The sequence below is a fragment of the Sebastes umbrosus genome, chromosome 11 (assembly GCF_015220745.1).
Source record: "Sebastes umbrosus isolate fSebUmb1 chromosome 11, fSebUmb1.pri, whole genome shotgun sequence".
Lineage (NCBI taxonomy): Eukaryota > Metazoa > Chordata > Actinopteri > Perciformes > Sebastidae > Sebastes > Sebastes umbrosus.
The window spans coordinates 32489686-32505263 of record NC_051279.1 but is presented as its reverse complement, the minus strand read 5'-3'; positions in this window follow the sequence as shown (position 1 = coordinate 32505263).

Sequence of the window (15578 nt, the reverse complement as noted above, 5' to 3'; positions counted from 1 at the left end):
CTTTATTCTCATAATACAACTTTTTTTTCGTAAACTTCTGACTTCATTCTCATAATATTTCGACTTTATTTCTCGTAAACTTCTGACTATATTCTCATAGTATTACGACTTTATTTTCTTGTAAACTTCTGACTTTATTCTCATAATATTACGACTTTATTTATCGTAAACTTCTGACTATTTTCTCATAGTATTACGATCTTATTTTCTCGTGAACTCCTGACTTTATTATCATATTACGACTTTTTTCTCGTAAACTTCTGACTTTATTCTCATAATATTACGACTTTATTTCTCGTAAACTTCTGACTATTTTCTCATAGTATTACGATCTTATTTTCTCGTGAACTGACTTTATTATCATAATATGACAACTTTATTTCTCGTTAAGTTATGACTTTATTCTCATATTACGACTTTTTTTTCGTAAACTTCTGACTTTATTCTCATAATATTACGACTTTTTTTTCGTAAACTTCTGACTTTATTCTCATATTACGACTTCATTTCTGGTAAACGTCTGACTTTATTCTCGTAATATTACGACTTTTTCTCCTTGTAAACTTCCAAATTTATTCTCATAATATTATGACTTTTATTTCTCGTAAAGTTATGACTTTATTCTCATAATATTATGACTTTATTCTCATATGACTTTATTTCTTGTAAACTTGACTTTATTCTCATAATATTTCGACTTTATTTCTCGTAAACTTCTAACTTTATTCTCATATTACGACTTTTTTTCCGTAAACTTCTGACTTTAATATCATATTACGACTTTTCTCGTAAACTTCTGACTTTATTCCCATATTACGACTTTATTTCTCGTAAACGTCTTTATTATCATAATATTACGACTTTTTTTCTCGTAAAGTTATGACTTTATTTCTCGTAAAGTTATGACTTTATTCTCATAATACAACTTTTTTTTCGTAAACTTCTGACTTCATTCTCATAATATTTCGACTTTATTTCTCGTAAACTTCTGACTATATTCTCATAGTATTACGACTTTATTTTCTTGTAAACTTCTGACTTTATTCTCATAATATTACGACTTTATTTATCGTAAACTTCTGACTATTTTCTCATAGTATTACGATCTTATTTTCTCGTGAACTCCTGACTTTATTATCATATTACGACTTTTTTCTCGTAAACTTCTGACTTTATTCTCATAATATTACGACTTTATTTCTCGTAAACTTCTGACTATTTTCTCATAGTATTACGATCTTATTTTCTCGTGAACTGACTTTATTATCATAATATGACAACTTTATTTCTCGTTAAGTTATGACTTTATTCTCATATTACGACTTTTTTTTCGTAAACTTCTGACTTTATTCTCATAATATTACGACTTTTTTTTCGTAAACTTCTGACTTTATTCTCATATTACGACTTCATTTCTGGTAAACGTCTGACTTTATTCTCGTAATATTACGACTTTTTCTCCTTGTAAACTTCCAAATTTATTCTCATAATATTATGACTTTTATTTCTCGTAAAGTTATGACTTTATTCTCATAATATTATGACTTTATTCTCATATGACTTTATTTCTTGTAAACTTCACTTTATTCTCATAATATTTCGACTTTATTTCTCGTAAACTTCTAACTTTATTCTCATATTACGACTTTTTTTCCGTAAACTTCTGACTTTAATATCATATTACGACTTTTCTCGTAAACTTCTGACTTTATTCCCATATTACGACTTTATTTCTCGTAAACGTCTTACTTTATTATCATAATATTACGACTTTTTTTCACGTAAAGTTATGACTTTATTTCTCGTAAAGTTATGACTTTATTCTCATAATACAACTTTTTTTTCGTAAACTTCTGACTTCATTCTCATAATATTTCGACTTTATTTCTCGTAAACTTCTGACTATATTCTCATAGTATTACGACTTTATTTTCTTGTAAACTTCTGACTTTATTCTCATAATATTACGACTTTATTTATCGTAAACTTCTGACTATTTTCTCATAGTATTATGATCTTATTTTCTCGTGAACTCCTGACTTTATTATCATATTACGACTTTTTTCTCGTAAACTTCTGACTTTATTCTCATATTACGACTTTATTTCTCGTAAACTTCTGACTTCATTCTCATAATATTTCCACTTTTTTTGTAAACTTGACTTCATTCTCATAATATTATGACTTTATTCTCATATGACTTCATTTCTCGTAAACTTCTGACTATATTCTCATATTAGCACTTTTTTTCTCGTGAACTTCTGACTTTATTATCATAATATGACAATTTTTTTTCTCGTAAACTTCTGACTTTATTCTCATAATAATATGACTTTTTTCGTAAACGTCTGACTTCATTCTTATAATATTACGACTGTTTTCCCGTAAATTTCTGACTTTATTATCATAATATGACAACTTTATTTTTCGTTAAGTTATGACTTTATTCTCATATTACGATTTTGTTTCGTAAACTTCTGACTTTATTCACATATTACGACTTTCTTTTCGTAAACTTGACTCTATTCTCATATTTTGACTTTATTTCTCGTAAAGTCTGACTTTATTCTCATATTATGACTTTATTCTCATAATATTATGACTTTTTTTTCGTAAACTTCTGACTTTATTATCATAATATTATGACTTTCTTTTCATAAACTTGACTCTATTCTCATAATATTTTGACTTTATTTCTCGTAAACTTCTATCTTTATTCTCATATTACGACTTTATTTCTCGTAAACTTCTGACTTTATTATCATAATACGACTTTATTTCTCGTAAAGTTATGACTTTATTCTCATAATAATACGACTTTTTTTTCGTAAACTTCTGACTTCATTCTCATAATATTTCGACTTTATTTCTCGTAAACTTCTAACCTTATTCTCGTAATATTACGACTTTTTGTCCTCGTGAATTTCCAACTTTATTCTCATATTACGACTTTATTTCTCGTAAACTTCTGACTATATTCTCATAGTGTTACGACCTTATTTTCTCGTGAACTCCTGACTTTATTCTCAACTTTATTTCTCGTTAAGCTATGACTTTATTCTCATATTACGACTTTTTTTCGTAAACTTCTGACTTTATCATAATCTTACGACTTTTTTTTCCTAAACTTCAGACTTTATTCTCGTAATATTTCGACTTTATTTCTCATAAAGTTATGACTTTATTCTCATATGAGTTTATTTCTTGTAAAGTTATGACTTTATTCTCATATTACGACTTTTTTTTCTTAAACTTCTGACTTTATTCTCATAATAATACGACTTTTTTTGTAAACTTCTGACTTCATTCTCATATTTCCACTTTATTTCTCGCAAATCTCTGACTCTATTCTCATAACACAACTTTTTTTCTCGTAAACGTCTGACTTTATTCTCATAATATTACGACTTTTTTTATCGTAAACTTCTGACTTTATTCTCATAATATTACAACTTTTTTTCTTGTGAACTTCTGACTTTATTCTCATATTATTATTTTTTTTTCTCGTAAACGTCTGACTTTATTCTCATAATATTACGACTTTTTTTATCGTAAACTTCTGACTTTATTCTCATAATATTACAACTTTTTTTCTTGTGAACTTCTGACTTTATTCTCATATTATTATTTTTTTTTCTCGTAAACTTCTGACTATATTCTCATAGTATTACGACTTTATTTTCTTGTAAACTTCTGACTTTATTCTCATAATATTACGACTTTATTTATCGTAAACTTCTGACTATTTTCTCATAGTATTATGATCTTATTTTCTCGTGAACTCCTGACTTTATTATCATATTACGACTTTTTTCTCGTAAACTTCTGACTTTATTCTCATATTACGACTTTATTTCTCGTAAACTTCTGACTTCATTCTCATAATATTTCCACTTTTTTTGTAAACTTGACTTCATTCTCATAATATTATGACTTTATTCTCATATGACTTCATTTCTCGTAAACTTCTGACTATATTCTCATATTAGCACTTTTTTTCTCGTGAACTTCTGACTTTATTATCATAATATGACAATTTTATTTCTCGTAAACTTCTAACTTTATTCTCATATTACGACTTTATTTCTCGTAAACTTCTGACTTTATTCTCATAATAATATGACTTTTTTCGTAAACGTCTGACTTCATTCTTATAATATTACGACTGTTTTCCCGTAAATTTCTGACTTTATTATCATAATATGACAACTTTATTTTTCGTTAAGTTATGACTTTATTCTCATATTACGATTTTGTTTCGTAAACTTCTGACTTTATTCACATATTACGACTTTCTTTTCGTAAACTTGACTCTATTCTCATATTTTGACTTTATTTCTCGTAAAGTCTGACTTTATTCTCATATTATGACTTTATTCTCATAATATTATGACTTTTTTTTCGTAAACTTCTGACTTTATTATCATAATATTATGACTTTCTTTTCATAAACTTGACTCTATTCTCATAATATTTTGACTTTATTTCTCGTAAACTTCTATCTTTATTCTCATATTACGACTTTATTTCTCGTAAACTTCTGACTTTATTATCATAATACGACTTTATTTCTCGTAAAGTTATGACTTTATTCTCATAATAATACGACTTTTTTTTCGTAAACTTCTGACTTCATTCTCATAATATTTCGACTTTATTTCTCGTAAACTTCTAACCTTATTCTCGTAATATTACGACTTTTTGTCCTCGTGAATTTCCAACTTTATTCTCATATTACGACTTTATTTCTCGTAAACTTCTGACTATATTCTCATAGTGTTACGACCTTATTTTCTCGTGAACTCCTGACTTTATTCTCAACTTTATTTCTCGTTAAGCTATGACTTTATTCTCATATTACGACTTTTTTTCGTAAACTTCTGACTTTATCATAATCTTACGACTTTTTTTTCCTAAACTTCAGACTTTATTCTCGTAATATTTCGACTTTATTTCTCATAAAGTTATGACTTTATTCTCATATGAGTTTATTTCTTGTAAAGTTATGACTTTATTCTCATATTACGACTTTTTTTTCTTAAACTTCTGACTTTATTCTCATAATAATACGACTTTTTTTGTAAACTTCTGACTTCATTCTCATATTTCCACTTTATTTCTCGCAAATCTCTGACTCTATTCTCATAACACAATTTTTTTTCTCGTAAACGTCTGACTTTATTCTCATAATATTACGACTTTTTTTATCGTAAACTTCTGACTTTATTCTCATAATATTATAACTTTTTTTCTTGTGAACTTCTGACTTTATTCTCATATTATTATTTTTTTTTCTCGTAGACTTCTGACTTTATTATCATAATATTAAGACTTTTTTCTCGTAAACTTCTGACATTGTTCATAGTACGACTTTTTTTTCTCGTATACTTCGGACTTTATTCTCATATTACGACTTTATTTCTCGTAAACTTCTGACTTTATACTCATACGACTTTTTTTCCTCATAAACTTCTGACTTTATTCTCATAATATTACGACTTTTTTTTCTCGTATACTTCTGACTTTATTCACGTAAACTTCTGACTTTATTCTCATAATATTACGACTTTTTATCTCATAAACTTCTGACTTTATTATCACATTACGACTTTTTTTCTAGTAAACTTCTGACTTTATTCTCATAAAATTACAACTTTTTTTTCTCGTAAACGTCTGACTTTATTCTCATATTACGACTTTTTTTTCTAATAAACCTCTGACTTATTTCTCAAAATATTACGACTTTTTCTCGTAAACTTCTGACTTTATTATCATAATATGACAACTTTATTTCTCATAAACTTCTGACTTTATTCTCATATTACGATTTTTTTTCTCGTAAACTTCTGACTTTATTCTCATATTACGACTTTTTTTTCTCGTAAACCTCTGACATTGTTCATATTACGACTTTTTTCTCGTATACTTCTGACTTTATGCACGTAAACTTCTGACTTTATTATCATAATCTTACGACTTTCTCATAAACTTCTGACTTTATTCTCATATTACAACTTTTTTCTCAAACTTCTGACTTTATCCTCATATTACTAATTTTTGTTCTCGTAAACTTCTGACTTCATTTTCTTAAAATTACGACTTTTTTTTCTCGTAAACCTCTGACTCTATTCTCACAACACAACTTTTTTTCTCGTGAATTTCTGACTTTATTCTCATATTAGTACTTTTTTTTCGTGAACTTCTGACTTTATTACCATAATATGACAAATTTATTTCTCGTAAACTTCTGACTATTTTCTCATTGTATTACGATCTTATTTTCTCGTGAACTCCTGACTTTATTCTCATATTACGACTTTTTTTCTAATAAACTTCTGACTTTATTCTCATATTACGACTTTATTTCTCGTAAACGTCTGACTTTATTATCATATTACGACTTTTTTCTCGTAAACTTCTGACTTTATTCTCATATTACGACTTTATTTCTCGTAAACGTCTGACTTTATTATCATATTACGACTTTTTTCTCGTAAACTTCTGACTTTATTCTCATATTACGACTTTATTTCTCATAAACGTCTTACTTTATTATCATAATATTACGACTTTTTTTCTCGTAAAGTTATGACTTTATTTCTCGTAAAGTTATGACTTTTTTTCTCGTAAAGTTATGACTTTTTTTCTCGTAAAGTTATGACTTTATTCTCATAATACGACTTTTTTTTCTCGTAAACTTCTGACTTTATTCTCATATTACGACTTTTTTTTCTCGTAAACCTCTGTCATTGTTCATATTACGACTTTTTTCTCGTATACTTTGGACTTTATCCACGGAAACTTCTGACTTTATTATCATAATATTACGACTTTTTTTTCTGGTAAACTTCTGACATTGTTCATATTACGACTTTTTTTTCTCGTATACTTCAGACTTTATTCTCATATTACGACTTTATTTCTCATAAACGTCTGACTTTATTCTCATAATATTACGACTTTATTTTCTTGTAAACTTCAACTTTATTATCATATTACGACTTTGTTTCTCGTAAACTTCTGACTTTATTCTCATATTACGACTTTTTTGTCCCGTAAACTTCTGACTATTATCATAATATGACAACTTTATTTCTAATAAACTTCTGACTTTATTCTCATATTCCGACTTTTTTTTCTCGTAAACTTCTGACTTTCTTCTCATATTACGACTTTTTTTTCTCGTAAACCTCTGACATTGTTCATATTACGACCTTTTTCTCGTATACTTTGGACTTTATCCACGGAAACTTCTGACTTTATTATCATAATATTACGACTTTATTTATCGTAAACCTCTGACTTTATTCTCATATATTTCAACTTTTTTTCTTGTGAACTTCTGACTCAATTCTCATAATATTACGACTTTTATATTTTGACTTTTTACTCTTGAACTTCTGACTTTATTATCATAATATGACAATTTTATTTCTCGTAAACTTCTAACTTTATTCTCATATTACGACTTTATTTCTCGTAAATGTCTGACTTCATTCTCATAATATTTCGACTTTATTTCTCGTAAACTTCTAACTTTATTCTCATATTACGACTTTTTTCCGTAAACTTCTGACTTTATTATCATAATATTACGACTTTATTTCTCGTAAACTTCTGACTTTATTATCATAATATGACAACTTTATTTCTCATAAACTTCTGACTTTATTCTCATATTACGACTTTTTTTTCTGATAAACTTCTGATATTGTTCATATTACGACTTTTTTCTCGTATACTTCGGACTTTATGCACGTAAACTTCGGACTTTATTCTCATAATATTACAACTTTTTTTCTCATAAACTTCTGACTTTATTCTGATATTACAACTTTTTTTCTCATAAACTTCTGACTTTATTCTCATATTACGACTTTTTTTCTCGTAAACTTCTGACTTCATTCTCATAAAATTCCGACTTTTTTTTCTCGTAAACCTCTGACTATTCTCACAAAACAACTTTTTTTCTCGTAAACGCCTGACTTTATTCTCATAATATTACGACTTTATTTCTCGTAAACTTCTGACTTTATTCTCATACGACTTTTTTTCTCGTAAACTTCTGACTATTCTCACAAAATTACGACTTTTTTTCTCGCAAACCTCTGACTATTCTCATAACACAACTTTTTTTCTCGTAAACGTCTGACTTTATTCTCATAATATTACGACTTTATTAATCGTAAACTTCTGACTTTATTCTCATAATATTACAACTTTTTTTCTTGTGAACTTCTGACTTTATTCTCATGATTTTTTTTTCTCGTAAACTTCTGACCTATTATCATAATATGACAACTTTAATTCTCGTAAACTTCTGACTTTATTCTCATATTACGACTTTTTTTCTCATAAACTTCTAGCTTTATTCTCATAATATTACGACTTTTTTTTCGTAAACTTCTGACTTTATTCTCATAATATTTCGACTTTATTTATCGTAAAGTTATGACTTTATTCTCAAAATATTTCCACTTTTTTTGTAAACTTTACTTTATTCTCATAATATTTCCACTTTTTTTTCTCGTAAACTTCTGACATTGTTCATATTACGACTTTTTTTTCTCGTATACTTCAGACTTTATTCTCATATTACGACTTTATTTTCTTGTAAACTTCGACTTCATTATCATATTACGACTTTGTTTCTCGTAAACTTCAGACTTTCTTCTCATATCACGACTTTTTTTTCTCGTAAACTTCTGACTTTATTCTCATATTACGACTTTTTTTTCTCGTAAACCTCTGTCATTGTTCATATTACGACTTTTTTCTCGTATACTTTGGACTTTATCCACGGAAACTTCTGACTTTATTATCATAATATTACGACTTTTTTTTCTGGTAAACTTCTGACATTGTTCATATTACGACTTTTTTTTCTCGTATACTTCAGACTTTATTCTCATATTACGACTTTATTTCTCATAAACGTCTGACTTTATTCTCATAATATTACGACTTTATTTTCTTGTAAACTTCAACTTTATTATCATATTACGACTTTGTTTCTCGTAAACTTCTGACTTTATTCTCATATTACGACTTTTTTGTCCCGTAAACTTCTGACTATTATCATAATATGACAACTTTATTTCTAATAAACTTCTGACTTTATTCTCATATTCCGACTTTTTTTTCTCGTAAACTTCTGACTTTCTTCTCATATTACGACTTTTTTTTCTCGTAAACCTCTGACATTGTTCATATTACGACCTTTTTCTCGTATACTTTGGACTTTATCCACGGAAACTTCTGACTTTATTATCATAATATTACGACTTTATTTATCGTAAACCTCTGACTTTATTCTCATATTTCAACTTTTTTTCTTGTGAACTTCTGACTTTATTCTCATATGATTTTTTTTCTTGTAAACTTCTGACCTATTATCATAATATGACAACTTTATTTCTCGTAAACTTCTGACTTTATTCTCATATTACGACTTTTTTTCTCGTAAACTTCTAGCTTTTTCTCATATTACGACTTTTTTTTCTCGTAAACTTCTGACATTGTTCATATTACGACTTTTTTTTCTCGTATACTTCAGACTTTATTTTCATAATATTACGACTTTATTTCTCGTAAAGTTATGACTTTATTCTCATAATAATATGACTTTTTTCGTAAACGTCTGACTTCATTCTCATAATATTTCGACTTTATTTCTCGTAAACTTCTAACTTTATTCTCATATTACGACTTTTTTCCCGTAAACTTCTGACTTTATTATCATAATATTACGACTTTATTTCTCATAAAGTTATGACTTTATTCTCATAATATTACGACTTTTTTTCTCGTGAACTTCTGACTTTATCATATGACAACTTTATTTTTCGTTAAGTTATGACTTTATTCTCATATTACGACTTTTTTCTCGTAAACTTCTATCTTTATTTTCATATTACGACTTCATTTCTCGTAAACTTCTGACTTTATTATCATAATATTACGACTTTATTTCTCGTAAAGTTATGACTTTATTCTCATAATAATACGACTTTTTTCGTAAACTTCTGACTTCATTCTCATAATATTTCGACTTTATTTCTCGTAAACTTCTAACCTTATTCTCGTAATATTATGACTTTTTGTCCTCGTGAATTTCCAACTTTATTCTCATAATATTACGACTTTATTTCTCGTAAACTTCTGACTATATTCTCATATTACGACTTTTTTTTCTCGTTAACTTCTGACTTCATTCTCATAAAATTCCGACTTTTTTTTCTTGTAAACCTCTGACTATTCTCACAAAACAACTTTTTTTCTCGTAAACGTCTGACTTTATTCTCATAATATTACGACTTTATTTCTCGTAAACTTCTGACTTTATTCTCATATTACGACTTTTTTTTCTCGTAAACCTCTGTCATTGTTCATATTACGACTTTTTTCTCGTATACTTTGGACTTTATCCATGGAAACTTCTGACTTTATTATCATAATATTACGACTTTTTTTTCTGGTAAACTTCTGACATTGTTCATATTACGACTTTTTTTTCTCGTATACTTCAGACTTTATTCTCATATTACGACTTTATTTCTCATAAACGTCTGACTTTATTCTCATAATATTACGACTTTATTTTCTTGTAAACTTCAACTTTATTATCATATTACGACTTTGTTTCTCGTAAACTTCTGACTTTATTCTCATATTACGACTTTTTTGTCCCGTAAACTTCTGACTATTATCATAATATGACAACTTTATTTCTAATAAACTTCTGACTTTATTCTCATATTCCGACTTTTTTTTCTCGTAAACTTCTGACTTTCTTCTCATATTACGACTTTTTTTTCTCGTAAACCTCTGACATTGTTCATATTACGACCTTTTTCTCGTATACTTTGGACTTTATCCACGGAAACTTCTGACTTTATTATCATAATATTACGACTTTATTTATCGTAAACCTCTGACTTTATTCTCATATTTCAACTTTTTTTCTTGTGAACTTCTGACTTTATTCTCATATGATTTTTTTTCTTGTAAACTTCTGACCTATTATCATAATATGACAACTTTATTTCTCGTAAACTTCTGACTTTATTCTCATATTACGACTTTTTTTCTCGTAAACTTCTAGCTTTTTCTCATATTACGACTTTTTTTTCTCGTAAACTTCTGACATTGTTCATATTACGACTTTTTTTTCTCGTATACTTCAGACTTTATTTTCATAATATTACGACTTTATTTCTCGTAAAGTTATGACTTTATTCTCATAATAATATGACTTTTTTCGTAAACGTCTGACTTCATTCTCATAATATTTCGACTTTATTTCTCGTAAACTTCTAACTTTATTCTCATATTACGACTTTTTTCCCGTAAACTTCTGACTTTATTATCATAATATTACGACTTTATTTCTCATAAAGTTATGACTTTATTCTCATAATATTACGACTTTTTTTCTCGTGAACTTCTGACTTTATCATATGACAACTTTATTTTTCGTTAAGTTATGACTTTATTCTCATATTACGACTTTTTTCTCGTAAACTTCTATCTTTATTTTCATATTACGACTTCATTTCTCGTAAACTTCTGACTTTATTATCATAATATTACGACTTTATTTCTCGTAAAGTTATGACTTTATTCTCATAATAATACGACTTTTTTCGTAAACTTCTGACTTCATTCTCATAATATTTCGACTTTATTTCTCGTAAACTTCTAACCTTATTCTCGTAATATTATGACTTTTTGTCCTCGTGAATTTCCAACTTTATTCTCATAATATTACGACTTTATTTCTCGTAAACTTCTGACTATATTCTCATATTACGACTTTTTTTTCTCGTTAACTTCTGACTTCATTCTCATAAAATTCCGACTTTTTTTTCTTGTAAACCTCTGACTATTCTCACAAAACAACTTTTTTTCTCGTAAACGTCTGACTTTATTCTCATAATATTACGACTTTATTTCTCGTAAACTTCTGACTTTATTCTCATAATACGACTTTTTTTCTCGTAAACTTCTGACTATTCTCACAAAATTACGACTTTTTTTCTCGCAAACCTCTGACTCTATTCTCATAACACAACTTTTTTTCTCGTAAACGTCTGACTTTATTCTCATATTACGACTTTATTAATCGTAAAGTTCTGACTTTATTCTCATAATATGACAACTTTAATTCTCGTAAACTTCTGACTTTATTCTCATATTACGACTTTTTTTCTCGTAAACTTCTAGCTTTATTCTCATAATATTACGACTTTTTTTTCGTAAACTTCTGACTTTATTCTCATAATATTTCGACTTTATTTATCGTAAAGTTATGACTTTATTCTCAAAATATTTCCACTAAACTTGACTTTATTCTCATAATATTTCCACTTTTTTTTCTCGTAAACTTCTGACATTGTTCATATTACGACTTTATTTCTCATATACTTTGGACTTTATCCACGGAAACTTCTGACTTTATTATCATAATATTACGACTTTATTTATCGTAAACCTCTGACTTTATTCTCATATTTCAACTTTTTTTCTTGTGAACTTCTGACTTTATTCTCATATGATTTTTTTTTCTCGTAAACTTCTGACCTATTATCATAATATGACAACTTTATTTCTCGTAAACTTCTGACTTTATTCTCATATTACGACTTTTTTCTCGTAAACTTCTAGCTTTATTCTCATAATATTACGACTTTTTTTTCTCGTAAACTTCTGACATTGTTCATATTACGACTTTCTTTTCTCGTATACTTCAGACTTTATTTTCATAATATTACGACTTTATTTCTCGTAAAGTTATGATTTTATTCTCATAATAATATGACTTTTTTCGTAAACGTCTGACTTCATTCTCATAATATTTCGACTTTATTTCTCGTTAACTTCTAACTTTATTCTCATATTACGACTTTTTTCCCGTGAACTTCTAACTTTATTATCATAATATTACGACTTTATTTCTCGTAAAGTTATGACTTTATTCTCATAATATTACGACTTTTTTTCTCGTGAACTTCTGACTTTATCATAATATGACAACTTTATTTTTCGTTAAGTTATGACTTTATTCTCATAATAATACGACTTTTTTCGTAAACTTCTGACTTCATTCTCATAATATTTCGACTTTATTTCTCGTAAACTTCTAACCTTATTCTCGTAATATTATGACTTTTTGTCCTCGTGAATTTCCAACTTTATTCTCATAATATTACGACTTTATTTCTCGTAAACTTCTGACTTTATTTTCATAATACGACTTTTTTTCTCGTAAACTTCTGACTATTCTCACAAAATTACGACTTTTTTTCTCGCAAACCTCTGACTCTATTCTCATAACACAACTTTTTTTCTCGTAAACGTCTGACTTTATTCTCATATTACGACTTTATTAATCGTAAAGTTCTGACTTTATTCTCATAATATGACAACTTTAATTCTCGTAAACTTCTGACTTTATTCTCATATTACGACTTTTTTTCTCGTAAACTTCTAGCTTTATTCTCATAATATTACGACTTTTTTTTCGTAAACTTCTGACTTTATTCTCATAATATTTCGACTTTATTTATCGTAAAGTTATGACTTTATTCTCAAAATATTTCCACTAAACTTGACTTTATTCTCATAATATTTCCACTTTTTTTTCTCGTAAACTTCTGACATTGTTCATATTACGACTTTATTTCTCGTATACTTTGGACTTTATCCACGGAAACTTCTGACTTTATTATCATAATATTACGACTTTATTTATCGTAAACCTCTGACTTTATTCTCATATTTCAACTTTTTTTCTTGTGAACTTCTGACTTTATTCTCATATGATTTTTTTCTCTCGTAAACTTCTGACCTATTATCATAATATGACAACTTTATTTCTCGTAAACTTCTGACTTTATTCTCATATTACGACTTTTTTTCTCGTAAACTTCTAGCTTTATTCTCATAATATTACGACTTTTTTTTCTCGTAAACTTCTGACATTGTTCATATTACGACTTTCTTTTCTCGTATACTTCAGACTTTATTTTCATAATATTACGACTTTATTTCTCGTAAAGTTATGATTTTATTCTCATAATAATATGACTTTTTTCGTAAACGTCTGACTTCATTCTCATAATATTTCGACTTTATTTCTCGTTAACTTCTAACTTTATTCTCATATTACGACTTTTTTCCCGTGAACTTCTAACTTTATTATCATAATATTACGACTTTATTTCTCGTAAAGTTATGACTTTATTCTCATAATATTACGACTTTTTTTCTCGTGAACTTCTGACTTTATCATAATATGACAACTTTATTTTTCGTTAAGTTATGACTTTATTCTCATAATATTACGACTTTTTTTTCGTAAACTTCTGACTTTATTATCATAATATTACGACTTTCTTTTCGTAAACTTGACTATTCTCATAATATTTTGACTTTATTTCTCGTAAACTTCTTTCTTTATTCTCATATTACGACTTTATTTCTCGTAAACTTCTGACTTTATTATCATAATATTACGACTTTATTTCTCGTAAAGTTATGACTTTATTCTCATAATAATACGACTTTTTTCGTAAACTTCTGACTTCATTCTCATAATATTTCGACTTTATTTCTCGTAAACTTCTAACCTTATTCTCGTAATATTATGACTTTTTGTCCTCGTGAATTTCCAACTTTATTCTCATAATATTGACTTTATTTCTCGTAAACTTCTGACTATATTCTCATAATATTACGACTTTATTTCTCATAAACTTCTGACTATATTCTCATAGTATTACGACCTTATTTTCTCGTGAACTCCTGACTTTATACTCATAATATTACGACTTTTTTTCGTAAACTTCAGACTTTACTCTCATATTTCGACTTTATTTCTCGTTAAGTTATGACTTTATTCTCAAAATATTTCCACTTTTTTTTCGTAAACTTGACTTTATTCTCGTAATATTTCGACTTTATTTCTCGTAAAGTTATGACTTTATTCTCATAATATTATGACTTTATTTCTCGTAAAGTTATGACTATTCTCGTAATATTATGACTTTATTCTGATATTATGACTTTATTTCTCGTAAATTTCTGACTATATTCTCATATTAGCACTTTTTTTCTCGTGAACTTCTGACTTTATTATCATAATATGACAATTTTATTTCTCGTAAACTTCTAACTTTATTCTCATATTACGACTTTTTTTCTTAAACTTCTGACTTAATTCTCATAATATTTCGACTTTATTTCTCGTAAACTTCTAACCTTATTCTCGTAATATTACGACTTTTCGTCCTCGTGAATTTCCAACTATATTCTCATAATATTAGCACTTTTTTTCTCGTGAACTTCTGACTTTATTATCATAATATGACAATTTTATTTCTCGTAAACTTCTAACTTTATTCTCATATTACGACTTTATTTCTCGTAAACTTCTGTCTTTATTATCATAATATTACAACTTTATTTCTCGTAAAGTTATGACTTTATTCTCATAATACGACTTTTTTCGTAAACTTCTGACTTCATTCTCATAATATTTTGACTTTATTTCTCGTAAACTTCTAACTTTCTTCTCA